Raw genomic sequence first — 21,763 nt, 5'->3', positions numbered from 1 at the left:
TTGCCCCGTGTATCATCACCTTTAAGGAATTGTGATTTTATGATATATCTCACCATTTCTTACTTTAAACATTCACAATTTATTTATTTTTTGCTCTGAGATGGAAATACGCTAGAGAAAAAGTAGAACCAAAATCATACTCGACAGAAAAAAGTCTTCTTAAAGGTGTTGTGAAGACAACACTTACTAAAGATCCCAGGGCTTGATGTTAACTTTTTTGCTCACCAGCCACTGTGGCTAGTGGTTTTCCAAAGTTACTTGCCACTTTTGACATCGATACCATGGGGAAAACTGCCATATAGATATTTTTAATATTATCTCATAATTTGGCAGTAGGTACATTAGGCTGCTGTCACTTTAGGACCTCACGCACTGATCCATTATACTGTTACACATGCGTTTTCTTTCTCAACTTACGTTCACTTAAACAAATGACTTGCGTGAATACTCTCCAAGACATTATTTTGTGTGTATTTGAATGTTTAGGCAAAATAAGTACAGGAAAAGATCTTAATTTAGCACTGAGAGTCAGCTTTATGTGTGCACACTTTGGGTGTGAGCATAAAATCTCCGGGAATGAGTAAAATTATGTGCAATACGTACAATCCCACGCCCTGAAACACCAACAATATTCATCCGGAGCAAATGAAAGGTGTGAGTGAGGGGAGGCGGGTCTGTGTGTCAACTCGCTGTCAGAGAGATGAGAGAGAGAGAAAGCGCAGATGGTATAATGTGTCTATTCTGCAGAAAATGAGTAGGTATTGGAAGTGTTTCAGATATTATCGATACGTATCGAAAAATCAATATTTACAACACTACATTGCACTTAGTTTATTATTTACAACACTCATGATCCTGCTTCTGGTCTGAATATCAGTCTGGCTTGTGTGATAAAGTTCTACTTTATAAAGTTGTGCTGTGAGCACAAATGTACCAACGTGGCTTTCACTTGTATCAATGCTTCCTTGAAGAACCATTATCACTGCCTCACCTCCACAGTAATGGCAAACAGACGAGTTCTTTAATGTTGCCCCTCATCAACTGAGGCTCATTTCTTACCGTCTGACCTCTGGTCGCCTCCTCTCCACTCCTCTCTGATGGAACCTGTTATGATGTCCAGGGAGATTACAGTTCTGTATCATTCACACAAACTCCAGTCAATAAATGAGTCCCTGCTGCCTGCTTGTAATGTGATGTGATGATTCATTATTGTTCCCTAAGCTCATCTCAAGAAGATGCACCTTCAGCTATCAGTTCTAATGATGTTGAGAACAGCACTTCTTGCTGCCATAATGGGTCACTAATAAAAGCAGCAACAAGCATGTATGCAAATAAACCAGACGTGGTCCTAACCACCAGCGTGATGGCAATAATACAAAAGATTGCAGCAAATAATATGGGTGTTTTCTCCATAGGTGGATGTTTTCTTATTACTGCACATTTAGACAAACATTTTCTGGCTCATTTAAAGGGATAGTTTACCCAAAAATGAAAATTTGATGTTTATCTGCTTACCCCCAGGGCATTCAAGATGAAGGTGACTTTGTTTCTTCAGTAGAACACAAATGATTTTTAACTCCAACCGTTGCGGTCTGTCAGTCGTATAATACATGTCAATGGCAACACAATCTAATCGTCACGAGCCGCAGGGTTTAATTTGAATTTGTCTGTGCATGTTTTTTTGACTCATAGATTGTGTTGCCATTGACATGTATTATACGACTGACAGACCGCAACGGTTGGAGTTAAAAATCATCATTTGTGTTCTACTGAAGAAACAAAGTCAACTACATCTTGGATGCCCTGGGGGTAAGCAGATAAACATCAAATTTTCATTTTTGGGTGAACTATCCCTTTAAGAGTTTTAATATTTCACCAGAAAAAGTCATGTCATAAAAACAAATGGTTCACACAGATTATATGTGCCATTGAACCCAGCCTGAATTTTGACCCCAGTGATACTAGTGTTTTCCTTGCCAAATGTGTGACAGAAATTTGTAAGAGATAATTAAAACTACTCCCAGTTTGTTTTCATCATTATAGGGATAGTTCACCCAAAAATGAAAATTCTGTCATCATTTACTCACCCTCATATTGTTCCAAACCTGTAAGAGTTTCTTTTTTCTGTTGAAAACAGAGAAGAAGATATTTTAAAGAATGTTGGTAAATGATGACAGAATTTTCATTTTTGGGTGAACTATCCCCTTAAGCAGATGAATTTTTGTCTCTCACAGTACTGTAAAATAGAAATAGACTTACCATAGAAACAGACCTCTTGGAGCAACTTTTGTTTTATTAACATTTTCAATTTCTAAATATTAATTAGTTTTTCATACCTTATTATTTTATAGATGAATACAATTTTCTTGGTAATTCAACCACTTGAAGACCTCATTAAACTGAAGGGCATTTATAAAAGTAAAATACCTTCAGTAGGAAATACAACACAATAATGACACTGCAGAATCACCACCAATAAATCTTAAACGTTTGAGGTCACATTAGGTCTCTGCAGTGTTGGGGAAAGTTACTTTTAAAAGTATGCATTAAAGTACTGCGTTACTCCCTAAAAAAGTAACTAATTGCATTACTTAGTTACTTTTAATAAAAAATAATGTGATACGTTACTTTTGCGTTACTTTACTCGTTACTTGAAAAAAGTAATGTGATTACATAACTCGCATTACTTGCGTTACCCCCAACACTGGGCCCATTCAGAATCATAGACTGAGATGTACCTGAACCACAAGAAATGAGTGTGTCAATGTAAATAAGGAGATATCTAATGCAATGTCAAGATAAAGAATATCCCATAAAGTTTCCAGTCACTAATGCATCATCCGTTTATAAAGTTCACCACAGCTCTTTCGGGAATCAGGCAACTTTAAATCAAACAACTCCTCTAAAGTCAGTCAGAGTCTGATGATGGTAGTTCTACAACCTACAATGACTAACGACTAAAATCGCTCAATAAATCTACCTGTGACGTTAATGTCTTTTCTCCTCATGACTTCTCGCAGAAGATACTTCATCATTGCACTGTAACAGTCTCCCATATGCACTCTGAGCCGTTATAATTGTGAAATTAGCTTTGTGATTATGCCTCAGGTGCACCCGAGGCATGTCGTGGGTTCTGTCGGGAATATATTACTCCCACAGTGCTCTCAGCTATGGAAGTTTTGAAGGTGGAAATTTTATTTCAGATTGCGTTGTAGGCTAATGATGAGCGGAGAATTCTAGGGTGATAGGAAGTTTAGGAAAACTTAATGACTTTTTAAAGTCTCTTATGGTCACCAAGGCTGCATTTATTTGATCAAAAATACAGTTATATTGTGAAATATTATTACAATTGAAAAGAACTGTTTTCTATTTAAATATATTTTAAAATGTAATTTATTTCTGTGATCAAAGCTGAATTTTCAGCATCATTATTCCAGTCTTCAGTGTCACATGATCCTTCAGAAATCATTCTAATATGCTAATAAACATTTCTGATTATTATCAATGTGCTGCTAATGATATTGTTGAAACCGCAATGCATTCTTCAATGAATAGCAAGTTCAAAAGAACAGCATTTATTTAAAATAGAAATCTTTTGTGACAATTTAAATGTGTTTTCTTTTCTGATCAGTTGAATGTATCCTTGCTGAATAAAAGCAAAACTTTTGATGTTTATGGCTAAAGTCAAATTCTGTCCAAGGCCATTTTAGCTTTTCTTTTTTTGGTCATCTTTTTGCAGAATATCAGATAATAGAAGCTTCTCCAAGGTAAACTGCAACAAAACAATGTCTTGAGTTTCAGAAAATGTTTCAAAAATGCTCAATTTTCTGTCAGGGACGGAGTTGTTCAGAGCACCTGATCTGTGCCGTCAACAAAAATCACGGACACTCTGTTTTCTCATATCATACAGGCCACTGCCCCAGGAGAAGAGTTCTCATAAGCGTATCTGGTGAGACATCAAGACATTATTTTAAGGATGTCTTGAGGTATGTCACAGGTTGCGGTATGAGTGAGAAGCTGGCGGGTTTGCAGTAGAAGGATTAGTAGTGGATATTTATGACAGTAGTCTCAAGACAAGTGCAGCACCTACACACACAAACGCATGACACACACAAGAGACCGCACTGCGGCCGAGCTGTACATGACACACCGCAGAATTATGTCACATCGGTGCTGCGGATGAGATGGATAGAATCATTTATCTGCCAAATGAGAAGAGGGAGACAGGGAGGAGAGAGAGGCCAGAGAAAAGATAGATGTCAGAGTCTGTGTGTGCCTGTGTGTGTGTAAAAGAGAAAAGAAAATATAGCAGTTCAGTGACACTGAGGTAAATTTTCTGTCAGTTATGGAGGGAAAGGAGCTGTGGAGGATGTCAGGTCTGGTGTCTCGTCTTTGCATGACGTGTTTGGAGTCCATCAGATCGGATCTGAGCGCTGACAGATTCTTTTCAGCGGGTAAACACTGACTATACAAACTTTCTATATCTGCATCATTCTGAAGAAGGCTGGATTATGGACTGGACCAGACGTCTTGGTCTGTCAGAGGCCTCCAAAATGGTGTCCAGGGGTCTAGCAGGATATGATCCCATAAAAGTAATATATTTAACAGGGCACATTATTTACTAGATTTTCCAATTTAGAATGTAATAAAACTAACTTGTTTTCCATCCAGTCATCAATACTAATTTATTTCTCCATTTACTTGTATTACAATTTAATTAGTTAAATCAAATTAAACAAAATCCAATTTCTCTTAAATTAAGCTTCAATTAAAATTAAAATATTATGCTATCACAGTCTGTTATTATTTTGAGTGCACTTTCTGTTCAACCCATTTGTGACATTTCATCTTTCTGACATCATACATGTATTTAAAGAGATAGTTCACCCAAAAATGTAAAAAAAAAATCTCTCATTAGTTACTCACCCTCATGTCGTTCCAAACCTGTAAGACTTTCGTTCATCTTCGGAACACAAATGAAGATCTTTTTGATGAAATCTGAGAGCTTTCTGTCCCTCCATAGACAGCTACGCAACTGACACTTTGATGCTTCAAAAAGTTCATAAAGAGATTGTAAAACTAATTCATATGAATTGAGCAGTTTAGTCTAAATTTTCTGAAGAGACTTGATCGCTTTATATGATGAACGGATTTAATTTATGCTTTTATTCATTTTATTTACTTTATTGTGTTCCGAAGATGAACGAAAAACTTATGGTTTTGAAACGACATCAGGGTGAGTAATTAATGACAGAATTTTCATTTTTGGGTGAACTAACCCTTTAAGGAAAAGACATCATCTATTTATGACCATGTGGTTCAGTGTTAGGGGAGAAAGAAAATATGGTCAGTATGGTCAATGTTTTTTGTGAATGAACACAGTTTCTCAGAGGAACACAAAACTTTTGTGAGAGAACGCAATAGCATTGACATTTTTTTTTTTCTCATCACCATGTCCCTTTAGATGGGAAATATTATTCTTAATTTATCAGCAGTAACTCTTCAAATAAAATGATAAAGTAAAAAAAAAAAAAAGTTTTAGCGAAAATGGCACCATTTCCTGATAATGACCCACTTATACTTTACTCAGAATGCTGCACTCAGCTGTGTTTCTAATGGACAAGTGCAGTAATTTATGTTGCACAATATCTCCATTACCAAACCGCATTATAAACCACACACACACACATTGTGTTCTGGCCTTCAGTCAGCGCTGAAGGATTAGTTTCCTCTCCAAGCGCTGATTGATTTTTCAAAGCACAAACAAAACTCTCTTTCTGCTATTAGGGTAACAGAAACAATTTAGCAAACCAACAATCTTAGAGGCAATTCCAGCTTCAATCTGTTGGGGCGTGTTTTTTGAAGAGCAGTTTTCAATCATAGCAAAGCACACACAATCTGGTTTCTCTACAGTGCCACTGGGTTCATGTTTTATATTCCTTACAAATTAACCTTTTGCTACACCCGCCAACTGGCAAGTAACCTTGTTTTATTTAAAAAGCCAGCTTTTTCTCAGTTTTTTTTTTTTTTTTTTTTTCTGTGGTGAAAGTAATTTTGGACTCTGTAGGCAGCATTATGGGAATAATCGAGAAAGACATTCATGAAGTTGAGTTTACAGGCCTCTTGTCCTCTATGTGAATGCCCACTTCGAGAGAAGTGAAAGGTAAAGGATATATGGAGGGTGTCCATGTCTTGCACAGGTTTCGGAATTGGATTGAATTAAATTTGGCAGCACATTCAAATCCATCAACCCCTGACAAGTTAAATCCAATTTTCAACCTCCATGTCTGTCACTATTGCTTTACGTTAAGTTGGACATATAAACACTGAGAGGTTATCTACTCACTGGAGAGGTTGTAGTTTCAGCAATAGGGTAAAATAATTACTGGACTGTTGTGCCTGGGTCACTGCTATAGATCTTGAAAAGATCTTTGATTGATTGAATCTTTGATTGATTGTAAATACACTTTTCTTCATTGATGACATGTTTACTGGGGCAAAGGTATCACTCACATGAGATCCACCAATAGCAAACCACAACCATCTAATCATTTTTTTTCTTGTTCAAAAAGCAGTTTCACTCCAATATATAACAATAGGGAAGAAAAAATCCATCCATCCATCCAACCAACCAACCAACCAACCAACCAACCAACCAACAATGCATGAGATGACTGACAGTTATTGTGCAGTTAACAAATAACCTAGATATCATCAACTGTATTTTCAGTGAGATCTGCACCTGCAACGGTTTCCAAAATCAGAATAATTCAGAGCAAAAATATCAGTAAACTTACTATTCTGCATCTACGAAAAGCAAAGTTTAAAAACACTGGAGTTGCATCCGCCTATGTGCATTTCTCCAACAATGCAGATAAAAGCGTATGAGTCAGGCCTTCAAACGGCTGTTGGTTTGAAAGGAGATACGCAAACTCACTCTGTGAAGACGTGACCGTGGAGTGTGTGTGTTCTCGCTTCACAGATGCTGTTCTGTTCGCTTTCACTCTTCATGGCTGAGCAAATAATTAACGAGAAACAGGATGAGTTTTGCTTTTCGTGATGTGCAAAAACACATTCAACTCCTCCCCTCCTAACACGACCTAGATTTGAAGAGCTCATCTGGACAATTTGCATGCAAATGACGCGTCATTTTTCTTTTGATATTTATTGCTTACAGTGTCTCTGCATTTGCAAGTCTGTATAAAAAAAATCTCAGTGTGGAGCGAACAATTATGTGAGGCGAAATAGGAATGATTAGAGATGCTGTGAAACAGTGTCGTGTAAGTTGGTGTTGTTATTATGTGTTCACATTGACCTTTTCTCTTTAGTGATGAGGATTTGCATAATGCCTAATTGGAAGAGTTGGGAAGCTATTCAAGCTAAGATGCTGGATAACTTTATGACTTCATAAATGACAACTTTTAACATTTAAGATGGAATCAGGCCTGTTTTAAAAAAGTAGGCTAACCACAACCTCTCGCTAATAAATCCTCATTTAACTGCAATATGGTAATTTCGCCTTGTTAGTGGATAGTGCATTAATCCTAATTTACTTAACTAGACACAACAGCACTCACCACTGTCCTTTACATTTCATTGTTAAAGATGCTGCTTTTATATGAATCTTTAATCAGATCTCTCAAGGAAGGGGAGAGTGGGGACAATTGCAACACTTTTTGCATTTCCTTCAGATTCTCAGACACTGTTTGTATTGGTAGGCCAAAATTTTAATACATTAAACCCACACCTGTCAGTTATCCACCCACACTGCTGTAACATGTGTACTTATGATAACATATGTACAATTTATGCATGAATAGACAGTCATATGTTGCAACTGACCCCATAATAGGGGACGGTTGCAACAGTCCACAGGGGTAGTTGCAACATTCATTAAAATGTAATAAATAATTACATAAATGGTCACTTGTGCCTCCAAAGGAATGGTCACATGTGCCTGCTTTTTTCCAAGTAGGAGGAGGGGATAACTGAGCATGTGCAATTTAAATATCATTACTGTAGCTTATTCCTGATTGGAGGAATAAGCCATGTTACAAGCAACTGCCCCTTGTTGCAACCGTCCCCACTATCCTCTACTAAAAATAGACCACCAGTCACATTGGCAATTAAACTGATACTTGAGCTAATCAGCCTTGCCGAAACTACTGGAAAAGCCCAATTAATTGAGCTTGTGAAATTCTAATCATAGTTTCATTCTAGTGGCGTTAACGTCAAGTAAACTGCCACACATTAATTTGGCTTCATTTTCATTAGCTTGCTTGATAGCGCAGCGGAAACAGTAGCCTTTCCATTTCACTTAGCTTTCCATTAAATCAACAAATTAAAATGGCAGGGTGATGATCAGTCAAGCTGTTGGTTTAGCTACAAAACTGATTAAATGGAACTTTAATGTGATCTTTTAAACAAGCAAAACCATTGCAGCACTGATTTGCTCGCAGCTAATGGGCAAAAAAAAACATTCTGTTGATCGGTCATGGAGATCCATCGCACATTCGCTCAATCCCCAAAAGCATTCGATAACAAATCTAGCCAAGCCAAAGGAAAAAAGACACAAGAAAAGCAATCATTTATTTGAAGCGCAGTGCATTCCGCCAAAAAGGCCACAGAGCAGCAGATAGCGTTGACAGCTACACAAAAACATTTGAGCGCCTTTTTAAAGGCAGACGGGTGGATCTGTTATGCTGGTGACAACTTAACCGTCAGGCATCTATCACATCCTTGGAAATGGCTCTCCTATTTGCGAGCACCAGCTGACGCACAAAGACAACAATCTGTTTAGCGTGGCTCTTGCAGGGTGTATGGCGGGTCGCCGCTGTGCTCGTTCGGTGGAGTAATGAGGAAGAGTTTGCGAGTGACGGTCCTCGTTTTGTCACAGTGACGCATGAAAGAGGTTGAAAACAGTCAACCTGGATAAAACAGGATAAAAAGTCTGTGCGGAGAAATAGCTTGACAATTCACTTTATTAAAGCACCAGTTCAATAATAAAAATTTGTGAATGGCAAAAGATGTCTTGCAGAATGGCAGAATATACACACTACAAGCATTCAAATGTTTGGGGTCAATAAGCAGAGACATATAATATAAAAATATTAAGCAGTACAACTGCACTGTTAAAAGTAATAAGCTCTATCTACTCCATAAAATTTTGGCAACAGATTACAAGCAATATTATCAATTAAATTCAACAAATAGAACTGAGTTAGAATTAATCAAATTAATTCCTTAAATGTCAACCATTTAAAATGAGTAAAATTTAAGTAAAATTTAAACAAAAATATCTGAATAACAGACAGACGTCAAAGATTAATTAAGAACTCTTTATTTGTTATTGCCAACATTGAAGACACCTGATGATAACAAGCGGAATCACTGAAGGAAAGAGAAACACATGAAGTAACAGAGGTTTAGATGTTGATGTTGATTTTATTGAAAATGTTTGGTCACCATTACGGTGATCAGTGTTTCGTTTAGTTGGGCAGCTTGACTCTTTGCTTTTTATGTCAGTTTGTGTTTTTTGTAATGTTGTTTGCTAATTTTACACATTTTAAATGGTTAACTGTTAAGGAATTAATTAGATTCATTCTAACTCAATTCTTATATGTAGAATTTAATTAATAACATTGCTTGTAATCTGTTGCCACAATTTTATTGAGTAGAGCGTATTGATAATAATAAGAAATGTTTCTTAAACAGCAAATCAGTATATTAGAATGATTTCTGAAGGATCATGTGACACTGAAGACTGGAGTAATGATGCTAAAAATTCAGCTTTGATCACAGGAATAAACTCAAATAAAAAGAAGCTATTTTAAATAATAATAATATTTCATAATACATAATTTTACTGTCTCAAATAAAACCCATTGTGCCTGAAAAAATGACAAAGAGCTTGACTTCACTTAACTTGGCAAATGATGATTTATGAGCTTTAAGTCCATAAATTTGGATTTGTGGATTGGCTCATTCAGAGTATGAAATCTCATCTTTAACTCCCTCCTCATGGTGACATTTTCAAAAATGTCACAAGTGAGAATCATATGAAGTCCCTAGTGTGAGCAAACTAAAGCCACACTGCAATAACAGCAGCAGCAGCAGCTTCTTTTCCATCTCAAGGGTGAAGAAAATCTCCACAAGCACAGTTATATAATTGCTTTTTGGACCTATTTGACCTTTTGAAATTCATGACAATCATATGTTCCTGTAAAGAAGGACAGAAGATTCACTGTCTTGAAATTCTTAATGCCAGCAGCACATTTGCTGGCAAGATTTGTTTCTTATATGTAATCCTTACTGGCTTCTAACACATCAGTCTTGCAGTCAACTAGTTCAAAAGCTAGTTTAGCTTTGGCAAGAAAAAATTTGATTTTAAGATTTTGTTTCTTGGATTTTTGTGGATGTTGGGACTGGAAGATTTTGTAGTCATATTAATGTTCTGCAATTTTAAACAGGCATCGACAGATTTAGCAGAAGCTGTACATGTGGCCTTTGACATTATAATTTACTCTGTAGGCGTACTGATGAACTTCATGCTGAAATTTATTTAGTTTAGGTTAAAATAACCTGTAAAAATGGTAAAAGTGTGCAGCTAGACAAAATCAATACATAAATTATCTCTACACTCTTGACTCTTTCCCTGCCAGCACCAGCATTTTTGATCATATTCACCAAAAGGTCATGCTGCCCAGAATATTTTGTTGTATGAATATGTGAAGTAATATATAAAAATAAATAAAAGAGCCCCTGCTTTAAAAAAAAAAAATTCTAAGGACTTCATCTAGATCAGATTCAGAATGATGATCAAAACATAGATGGAGTAGATCGAGTCCATCAACCCCCCCTAAAGCTTGCACAGTCCTACCTCGACATTTCATTTGGTAACGTTAGGCAGTTTTGATTTATGCTTTTGAATATTTGATGATCATGTTTGCTTACTTGTGCGTAAACAACATCTTGGTTACTGTCGTAATCCTCGTTCCCTGATGGAGCGAACGGAGACATTATGTCGACTGACAAATGGAGTCTCACTTGGGAGCCCCAATCACCTCTCAGTTTTAGAAAAACGGCCAATGGAATTGGTGACCGTGTGAGTTGGCATACATCCACTCATTAGGTTTATGCTGAGGAGCCAGGATGATGTCCTGGCCATTCAGTGGGGTAATCCAGGGTTGTGGAAGGAGGGATATAAGTTCTTTGTTTTCTCCATCAGGCAGTAACCAAGACGCTCCCTATCTGTCAGTCACTACGACGTTATGTCGACTGACAAATGGGGTCCCTATGGAAAGCGGCACAACCACTGAACTGTATTATGAGTGTTGGCGAAGCAGATGCTGGCAAGCTGTAACATGCTCTTTTGGTAACTGCTGCCGCTAAGTTGTAACCTACCCAGCGCCCCTCATAAGCCCAAAAACGTAGTCCTCCATGCCTACGGGGTGGAAGAGACATGGAGACAGTTATAGCTGCTCTTCCTTTTGCATGTTACTTCATGGAAGAGTGCTTCGGCTCTCACATGGAGAGCATAGAAGGCATTCATATCCACCCCTTAGGGTGGAATGGTGCTGCAAGCGAAACAACGAGCCAGTCTTCCAGCACTCTGCCTGTTTGTACCCAACACACAGGAAGAAACCAGCTCAACCTGGAGATTGTAGAATCTCTTAAAGGTGTTAAGTGTTGCCCAGCCTGTAGCTCTGCATATGGCTGCCAGAGAAGGGTCTGTGCGGCAATGCCCAGGAGGAGGCAACACTCTTAGTGGAGTGAGCCCTCACTCCGAGGGGGCACAGCATGCCTTGGGTATGGTACACCAATGCGATGGCATCCATTATCCGGTAGGCCAGCCTCTGCTTGGATACAGCCTTTACCTTCAGTTGACCTCCAAAACAGACAAAGAGCTGCTCAGAGCTTCTGAAGCTCTGCGTACCGTCCACGTAAAAAGGCAGGGTGTGAACGGGACACAGCGACATAAGGGCTGTGTACTCAAGGCACAATTCGCAGACCGAAAATGCCTGCAATTCCCCAAGCCTCTTGATGGAAGTGAGCCTGATCAGGAGCGCTGTTTTTAGAGACAAGATCTTAAGCTCGACTGACTCCAGCGGTTCAAAGGGAGCTCTCTGCAGTCCAGAGTAGACCACAAAGAGATCCCAGGAAGGGATGAGGCATGGGTTTAGCCTCCTGGCACCTCTCAAGAACCTGAAGACCAGGTTGTGAGAGAATTCCTGGGAAGCAAACATGTCTACCTGTGCGTCCCCAAATTGACTCCAGATCAGCTGGACCACCTGGGGATGAAGCCACAATTCTCTTAGAAGTGTGAGCTGTCGTGAGAGCATGTTGGCTGCAAGATAGAGCTTGCCCAGGATGTGAATGGTGTGGAGAAACCTGAGCCGCTGCTGACTCCAGAGGAGGAGATGGCGGGCAAGTTGTGACATGCGAAGTGAGCGTACACCGCCTTGCGGTTGATATATGCAACCGTCGCAGTGTTGTCCATCTAGATTGAGTGGCGTGGGGGTAAATTAACCGTGACCTACTGTAACGTCAAGTTGTGTTGCATTGTGGGCTATGGATCTGCCTGAACTTTATACATTGAGTAGACTCACTCCCTCTGTCAAAACTATATATATATATATATATATATATTAGGGATGCACCGATACCAGTATCGGTATCTGGGTCGATACCAAGCTCATGTAATTCTACTTGTAAAAATACCCCCGATACCAAAGACCGATACCTCACGTGACGAAACTGACAGAATTTTCCGTGCACAGAGACACCGGCGGCAGCAGCAGAAACAATGTCAGCCTCAGAGGTGTGGAAATACTACAAAATTATTGATGACAACACACGCATTGCGAACTGCATGCTTTCAATCACAATTCGTTATCAATTAGTGAAGGCGGAATAGGCGCGAATCGCGCTGAATGACAGGCCAGGCGCGCACGTGCTCTCTCTCTCTTTCTTGTGCGCGATCCCAGTTCTCTCAGACAGCGCGCGATCAGTTCTCCTTGCGCCTGAATTGTCAAATGCACACATAGTTGTCAAAATGTCCATGGTGTGGAGTATCTCACGTAAATACAGTCGGTTATGGCTTAAGTGGACGTAAACATTTGGGTGAAAACAGGATATGTGTCAGTATCCATGAATTCGGTCTTAAAGGGACCGTAGCCTATATTTGTCATTAATAAAACAACAAAAGATGTTAAATAAATGTATACATGGTAAATAAACCTACTGTATCTGAAAAACAAGTTTATTTAATTTGTATCTCGGTAGTACTTGTTGTATTGTTTGTAGTTCGTTTGTACATTTCTTTTTATATAACAACAATTATATATATTGGTAATTATGCCCTTTGAAGGTTATTGGACACTGTGAAATTTCTGTTCTTTAAGTTTGTGACAAGAAACATAAAAATTATTACTTTTTTCATTAGGGTAATAATAATGAAGCTGTCCTACATTCATTAGTCTCGCTGTGTTGTGCTTGGAAAACTGCAACATCAAAAAAAAAAAAAAGAGAGAGAGAGAGAGAGAGAGAAATTAAGAAAAAAGTAGAAAAAAGTATCGGTACTCGTACTCGGTCCTTAAAAAATGGTATTGGCTAATATATATGTATACATCTTTTGTTGACTTATGTACTAACATTATCCCAAATGTTTCCAACAATGTCCTAAAGAAATACGCAATTTTAACCAGCGTAACACCATAGACACTTTAATGTATTGTGTGTTTTATTAGACAGGTGAGCAACCGATTGTTTTGACCAAGTAAAATAGCGCTGTGTTACCCCACAATTTTTAAATCATCAAATAAAGTGACATGTATGAGTAGTAATTCAGCACTTGCGACTATTTCATTAGAATGAAATAACATATATGTGAATTTAAGTGATCAAATGTAACTCTAACAAAGTTTAAGTTCAGGGAAGAAGGAGGTGTAACCAGGAAACATTAACCAAAACTTCAATCATAAAATGAACATAAACAACAAAACGAATGGAGCGGCAGTGACAGAAAGCAGCATATAAGCATAATAAAACAGCAACGTAAAATTCCCCAGGCCTGGTCCTCTATCGCTCTTCACTGTCATGATTCCATGGGACTGGAGACCAGTGTGTTGCTCAGGTGTCTATAATTAGCATTCGCTACACTGGCCTCGTTCCGCTCCCAGGGCTCTCAAACCCGCCATGCTTCATACCACAGTAACGTTAATAAAACTTTAATATGTTAGCTCATCCATGAAAATGATTTTTGCCTGAGTCCCATCCAATTGCTTTCCGGATGTGGAAGTGAAGACGACTCCCATGATTCCACTCATTCACGGCGTCAAGCTATGCCTTGGTTATTGTTTTAAATATGCGACCTCTAGCGGCGAAACTTACATAATGTGCCTTTAAAAATATTTTTTTTTCTTAGTGTAAAGAACATTTAAAAAAAATCTAAATAACCTTTACTGTATACCAACTATAAAGAACCTTCTTTGCAATAGAAATATTAGATGGATGTTAAAGGTTCTTCATAGAATCATAAATGCCAATAAAGGACCTTTATTTTTAAGAGTATAGCCTAAATTAAGTGCCATAATCCTTGGTATTGTTAGACAGGAGGCGTCTCTCAATGTCATCGGGCCTTTCCTCTGCTGACTGATGAAGGATAACGACCTCTTCCTCTTCCTCCTCGCCCATTTTTAGAACTCCATTTAAGGGTTATTCTTTAATCAGTCAGAATGAAGCGTCTGGTGCTGCTCAGGAAAACAGCAGCCTTGTCAGAAACGAGACCTCATCTGGATTCCCCTGCCCTCAATTTCATGTGTGATGCCGGGTCACATATGAAAAAGCCAGGATGCCTTGTTCTGCAATCTGATTTGACAACCGTACAACAGGTTGGGCTTTGAAAATACTAGTTTTAAAATCCCATAAAAGGGATGAACAAAGGCAGAACAAAAGGTGGATCAAATTTCACCCTAAGATCAAAAGGGAAAAAATGAAGAAAATTAAGCCTATTTGTTACATTTTCTTGATAATTATGCATATTTCAGATTGTTGCATTATATTAAAAATTACTAATTAAAGACAACAGAACTAATATTAGGAATTGGCTATCAAAGAATTTCCAGGCCTAAATTTAAATTTTTATTTCATAATTTAATGTAATTTAAGATGTATTTATTTGAATTTCATATAAAATAACCATTTGCACTGCACAGTTTTAACATAAACAAATTTCACCAATCATTATTACATATTCGGGTCTTTAGCGACCCGGATCTATATCTAACATGGATGGATCTCTACCTTCCACGATAATATAAAACTCTCCAGATATTAGAGTAACAATTACAGAAGAATAAAATAAAGCATATTTTGTTACCTTTTGGAGCTTGGAAGGGTTCAGTTTGAGCAGATGTTTTAATACCATCAGCAGCGTCCTCGTCAGAGCTCATTTCCTCAGCATCTGGCTCATATTCGCGATCTCAAACATATTCTCAAAAGTGTCATTTTCAACATCTTCAAAATCAATATTTTGATCGCTGACAGCTTCTAACATCACATCCACCATTAAGTGACAGTGGCACTAATATTTCATTGCATACAGTACTTGCTCTGCAGTAAATCGCTGAGTGGTTTCAAGTTTTGCTGATGATTCTTCCTATTCTTTTGTTTTCTGCCTGCAGTAACTATGAGTGAAATGTCACATCATTATTGTGTATCAGACATTGCCACCTTGTGGAATAAAGGTGAATTGCACTTAGTTAGTCATCAAAGATTCAATTATTGTTGTGCAGAAAAAATATACTTACACTGTTACACACCTTGGGTCGTTAGCAACCCAATATATATATATATATATATATATATTTTTTTTTTTTTTTTTTTAAATTAAATGGGAAAATGGGCATTCTTTTACTTATTTTCTTTCTTGTTATATTGTTTATAATGAATTGATTAAGCAATACTAATAAGGTTGATGTCTAAAAATAGAATGCTGAGGAGGGTAGTGAATGATGTCTCGGGTCACTAAAGACCCGAGGTATGCATTTAAGGTAGGGATGCACCGAAATTAAAATTTTACCAGTGTTGCCCTCCTCGTCTACCACACCATGTTACAGTACACTAGGACTATTGCAAACAGAAACAAACAAGTGCAGAGAAATTTCATGTCGGCATGTTATTTGAGCAGACTTTGCTTTTCCGGTGAGTGTGAGTGGTGCACGCGTGGTGCGTTTGGGACGTTTTTAAATGAAAATTTTTGGCTTATATTTTCTGCCTTTTTTCCACTTTCGCCCAAAAAACGAAAAATGCTATTTTTGGCTGATAATTTTCGGCGGCTGAAATTTTGGTGCATCCATAACTCAAAATATCCTTTGTCCTTGGTGTAAAGGAAACGCGAACAGAACAACCAAATGCTCCTAAAACCATTCCTGAACCATTTTTGCATTATGGCAGGGTGCATTATCCTGTTGAAAGAGGCACCAGGGAATACAGTTTCCAATGAAAGGGTGTACATGGTCTGCAACAATGCTTAGGTAGGTGGTACATTTCAAAGCAACATCCACATGGATGGCAGGACCCAAGGTTTCCCAGCAGAACATTGCCCAAAGCATCACACTGCCTCCGCCGGCTTGCCTTCTTCCCATAGTGCATCCTGGTGCCATGTGTTCCCCAGGTAAGGATGCACATGCACCCGGCTATCCACATGATGTAAAAGCAAACGTGATTTATCAGACCATGTCACCTTCTTCCATTGCTCCGTGGTCCAGTTGTGATGCTCACAGTGCCCACTGTTGGCACTTTCGGCGGTGGACAGGGATCAGCATGGGCACACTGACTGGTCTGCGGCTATGCAGGACCACATACGCAACAAACTGCGATGCACTGTGTATTCTGACACCTTTCTATCAGAACCGGGAACACCCCAAAGAGCTGCAGTTTTGGAGATGCTCTGACCCAGTTGTCTAGAAATCACAATTTGGCCCTTGTCAAACTTGCTCAAAATGCTTATACTCTTGCCCATTTTTCCTGCTTCTAACACATCAACTTTGAGGACAAAATGCTCACTTGCTGCCTAATATATCCCACCCACTAACACACTAACAGGTGCCGTGATGAAGAGATAATCAGTGTTATTCACTTCACCTGTCAGTGCTCATAATGTTATGCCTGATCAGTGTGTGTATATATATATATATTATATGAAAAGTAATGGGAATTAGATTTTCATTTTATTTTTTTTAGATTTCCCCCTTGCATTTATGTCACTGAGAGTATGGGGGAAATGTATTCTATTCATAATTCTAATCCATTCTAATCATAATGGTCCTAACATAGGCTTTACTATGTTATAAAAGAAAATGTTTTTTTTTTTTTTTTTTTTTTAATGTTTCCTTTACTATGACCCAGACATTGTTCTTGACAGGTTTTCTGTGCTGTATGGACGGAGACTGCACATTATTAACTGAGGTCAAGGCAAATGGATTAAATAAATAAATAAACTCAGACTCAAACTGTTCTTGACCTAATTGAGGCATTGGCTTAGAAATCGTTGGTCATTAACTTCCTGCCCTCAGTGTCTTGCTAATGGAATTGTCTCATGGATCTGACGGTGGATCTCAGAGCTTCAGAGTGTATAAGAGTTAAGCTGAGGTACGGAGAGAAGACTCCTCCGTAAAAATCAATCTGAATGTGGAGTTAGCTGAAGTATCGCATGTCACGCTCGTAGTATTTAATTCCTCTGATCCCACTGAGAAGTTTTGGAGGGAAATTCCTGTATCTGATGATGTAATTCCATGAGCTCATTTCCTGAAGTGTATATGCTCTTGTCATGCTGTAAGATTTTTCCTAGAATTTTGCAGTTTGAGACTGAAATTCACAGATACATTTTTTTCTTCATAAAATTGAATTTTTCGAAGATACTCTTGATATGCTTCTCAACTCGTGGGTTGTGAGTCAAAAATTGAGGGTTTAAAAAAAAAAAATTGCAAAAAGTAATTAATTAAATAGAACTAACCATATAATCATGCATAGATAGGATAGCAAAATCTTATCAGGTTTTAAAGGGAAGGAGAAAACAGTATTTACATCTTTTGCGATTGATGCATCAAATCAAATTCTACAGTATTCATATCACAGTCTTTGACCAAGAACTTATTGCAGTTATCATGCAACATGGCATGAAATAATGTCAAATAACAGCAAAAGAAATATACAGCATCATGTATTTTAGCAGTAGGCCTACTGAAAAATGGAAAACAATATAACACCCTAAAAAATGTATGAATGAATGAAACAGACATGAATATATTTGTTCTTGTTGTTTATTTAGCAAGAAGCTGTTGAAAGAGTAAGTAGAATGACGTTTGAAAGAGAGAGTACCAATATTTAGAAAACGAGTCCCAGCTGTTGAAGGACTAAAGCGGTTCAGTTGTTCTGGTCATGTGCCCAAATTCACATTTACATTATAGGAAACAACATATTCATTATATAGAAGGGTAACAGACATTAGTGAGAACTTAGCTGGTCTTGGTGATTCATTTGCAAAGACTTACTGATTCTTCTTCACATTTTCAATTAAAGGAAAAGTTCACCCAAAATGAAAATACTGTCATTTAGAGTATGTTTATATGACAACGATGCACTAAAAAAAAGGAAAATTTTCAAATACAGACGACAACACCGTCAAAACGATCGCTGTTCACACGGATCTGCGAAAATGACTGAAAACATATTCTGCGTGACAGACCAGTAGTTGGCGATGTCACTTTGTAAAGAAACACTACACGCCTATAGACTGAACACGTAATACGCAAATGACGTCACTGTTTTCACAAATTCCTATTTTTGTAGTTTACATGGAGACGAGAACGATATAGTTGCACTTTGAAACCTGTATTTAAAAGTTTGAGTTTTCAGGCCCGCAAAATGCTGTTGGCGTATAAATAAATGGCCAAAATGCATAAGTTTTCTGTTTTTAGTTGAACATAGTGTTGTGTAAACGCCACCTTATACTCACCCTCATATTGTTCCAAACTCGTATGCTGGTATTTTTCCTGAGGGACTCAAAAGGAGAATTTCTATAAAATCTTCATGCATCTTCATAGTGACCGTGTCTGTAAAGCTCCAAAAAGAAAACAAAAACAACATAAAAATAACAGCATATGCGTTTAGAACATCATATGTGGGTTCAGAATTGAGGACAGAATTTTCATTTTTGGATGTAATGTTCCTTTAAATAATAATGAAGCTGATTGACAGCTCAGTTGTAACATCTAACAAAAAAAAAAAAAAAAAAAAATTCAAACATTCTGTTCAAAACATCCCATCTGAGAACATGGATGTTTCATACGGGATGTATGAGAGAGAGAGAGAGAGAGAGAGAGAGAGAGAGAGAGCTATACATTCTGTGTGTGGAAAGCTCTTTTCCATACAGGAAGTTTACATGTTACCACTTTTTTTTTTTTTTTATTGCTCAAACCGTTTATGCATAACGAAGATGCAACCATCATTCAATACAATCAAAGCAATGTAAAAATTAAAGCAGAGCTCCAAATGATATTATATCACACAGAAAATAGATTTAATATGAAAGCATGTCAAATAATACTGAGAAATAAATTAATATGTATATATTTCAATAAATATAGTTAAATAATATTTAGAAACATATTGACACTTTAAGATGAACTCTTAAACATTAGAAAAGTATATATTTTTATAATGAATAAATTAACAATAATAAATAGTGCTAAATAATTGTAACAACAATGTATACCATTCCAGAACAATTTTATCATTTTCTATAGAGCCAAGCAGGCTGCAGCATGCTTAAATGAACATCATCTTTCCCTTAGAAATAACTTAAAACTGACTGAAAAAAAAACAAAACAAAAAAAAAAAACAAGAAACTCTGCAATGCTTTTTTTTTGTGTGTGTGTGTGTGTGTGTGTATAAAACTGTACAGACAGACAACATAAAACATTACACACAAGTGTACAACAACACCAACATGAACAAATATTCCTTACATATATACAAAAAAAAAAAAAAAAACTCTGTGACAGGTATTTTGGATTTTTAGAATTCAGTCAGTGACATTTCTACGATTTTACTCCATCATATTTTGTACACAAAATTTTAGGAATATTCAGCTTCATTTTGGAGGGTTAACAATTGTAGTAAACATGCAATAGTTGAAGCACTTCGGTCTTTTGGTCCAAAAAGAACATTGTAAAAGTTCGATAAGAGGAAAGCACAGTGGCAAAATGAGGAAATTACTGAACATGAATATATATATATATATATATATATATATATATATATATATATATATATATTCCAAAGTGTTCACTAATTTCCTTAGATCCAGCATGAAAGATGAAGTGTGCCATTTCTGCATCAATTGCGCCACCAGTCAGGTTGTTTCCAAACACTTCCCCTGTCTGCCATTGGTTGAAATACAAATAGCCCCGCCCACATCAGGCTACTTAAAGTTCTGAAAGTGCCACAAAGCCACAGTGTTCACACTCTTTAAGAAGGCAACCTATAATTACTGTATATAGGTTATAAACCTAAAGCCGTATAATTGTGTCTGCACATTAAACCAGGACAAGGAGAAAGTATTTAAACTTCAAAAAATGACACACTTCACCTTTGAAAAAAGGGTGTGAGGAAAGCTCAACCTGCTGTCATTTATTACCGTAGACTAATGAAAGATGGATGACGCATTTCCACTTCTTTCCACTGAAGCCAAAATATCCCAGAAATGGTCGTTGTCGATTATGTCATTCGTAGCCCACGCAGTACTGATCCTGATGTTGAGCCGCGGTATCAAGGTCCCGCCCACACTCCCGCAGACTCAATCGTAAACACAGCTGTCAATCATGACGTTATACCCTGATTTTATATCGTCAATTAACTAAAACCAAACTTACTAGAAAAATAAACAATTGAACAAGATAAGAAGTACCTAAAACTACAGAAACCATCTTTGGGGAAAAAAAACTGTTTGAAGTGTAATAGGATTTTTTAGTTTAGCTCACGTCCCATTTGATTACATGGAGAGGACGGGGTTTATGACCTATACTGCGGCCAGCCACCAGGGGGCGATCAAAATGTTACATTTAAAGTCATATGGAATGAAAATGGACCCCATTTCAAAAGAAATGAGCTATTGCTAAGCTTTCACAAAAATATATTAATTTGCTCTGGCTCTGAAACAAATCTTTGCATCCTTGTTGGCTAAAATCACTAAACCTTGTTTTTAACAATGTAATAAATTCCCGATGGGTAAAATCAAATCCCAGCTTGCATTGTGTTGTTGTTGAGTAGTTTTACTCATAAATAGGGCATAATATGGCACGCAATTGCAGTTTCTTTACTTCAAAGTTCAGGTTGCATGAGCTTCCCACACCACCCTGATATATGCTGCTGCATTAGAGACCTTTATAAAGGGATGTAGAGTCAAACAAATTGACAGTAAACAGATTGAAAACCATTATCATCCAAAATGCAGTTAATAGAACATTCCTGGTTTAACAGAAGAAAATAAAATCACATACGGTAAATATACAGCAATGTGTGTAAACGGTTGATTTCATGTTTTTTTGTGTATGGGCCCAGCACAAAATATCAGACCATAAGCACAAAAGAGCTTGGTCTTTTAAATATATATATATATATATATATATATTAAAAAAGGCTAGTCAAAAACAAGCACCATCACGGAAAATCGTAACGTTTACACCAAATAAATAAATGG

Source organism: Ctenopharyngodon idella, chromosome 14 (assembly GCF_019924925.1).
Source record: "Ctenopharyngodon idella isolate HZGC_01 chromosome 14, HZGC01, whole genome shotgun sequence".
Taxonomy (NCBI): domain Eukaryota; kingdom Metazoa; phylum Chordata; class Actinopteri; order Cypriniformes; family Xenocyprididae; genus Ctenopharyngodon; species Ctenopharyngodon idella.
Note: the sequence above shows the minus strand (reverse complement) of the source record.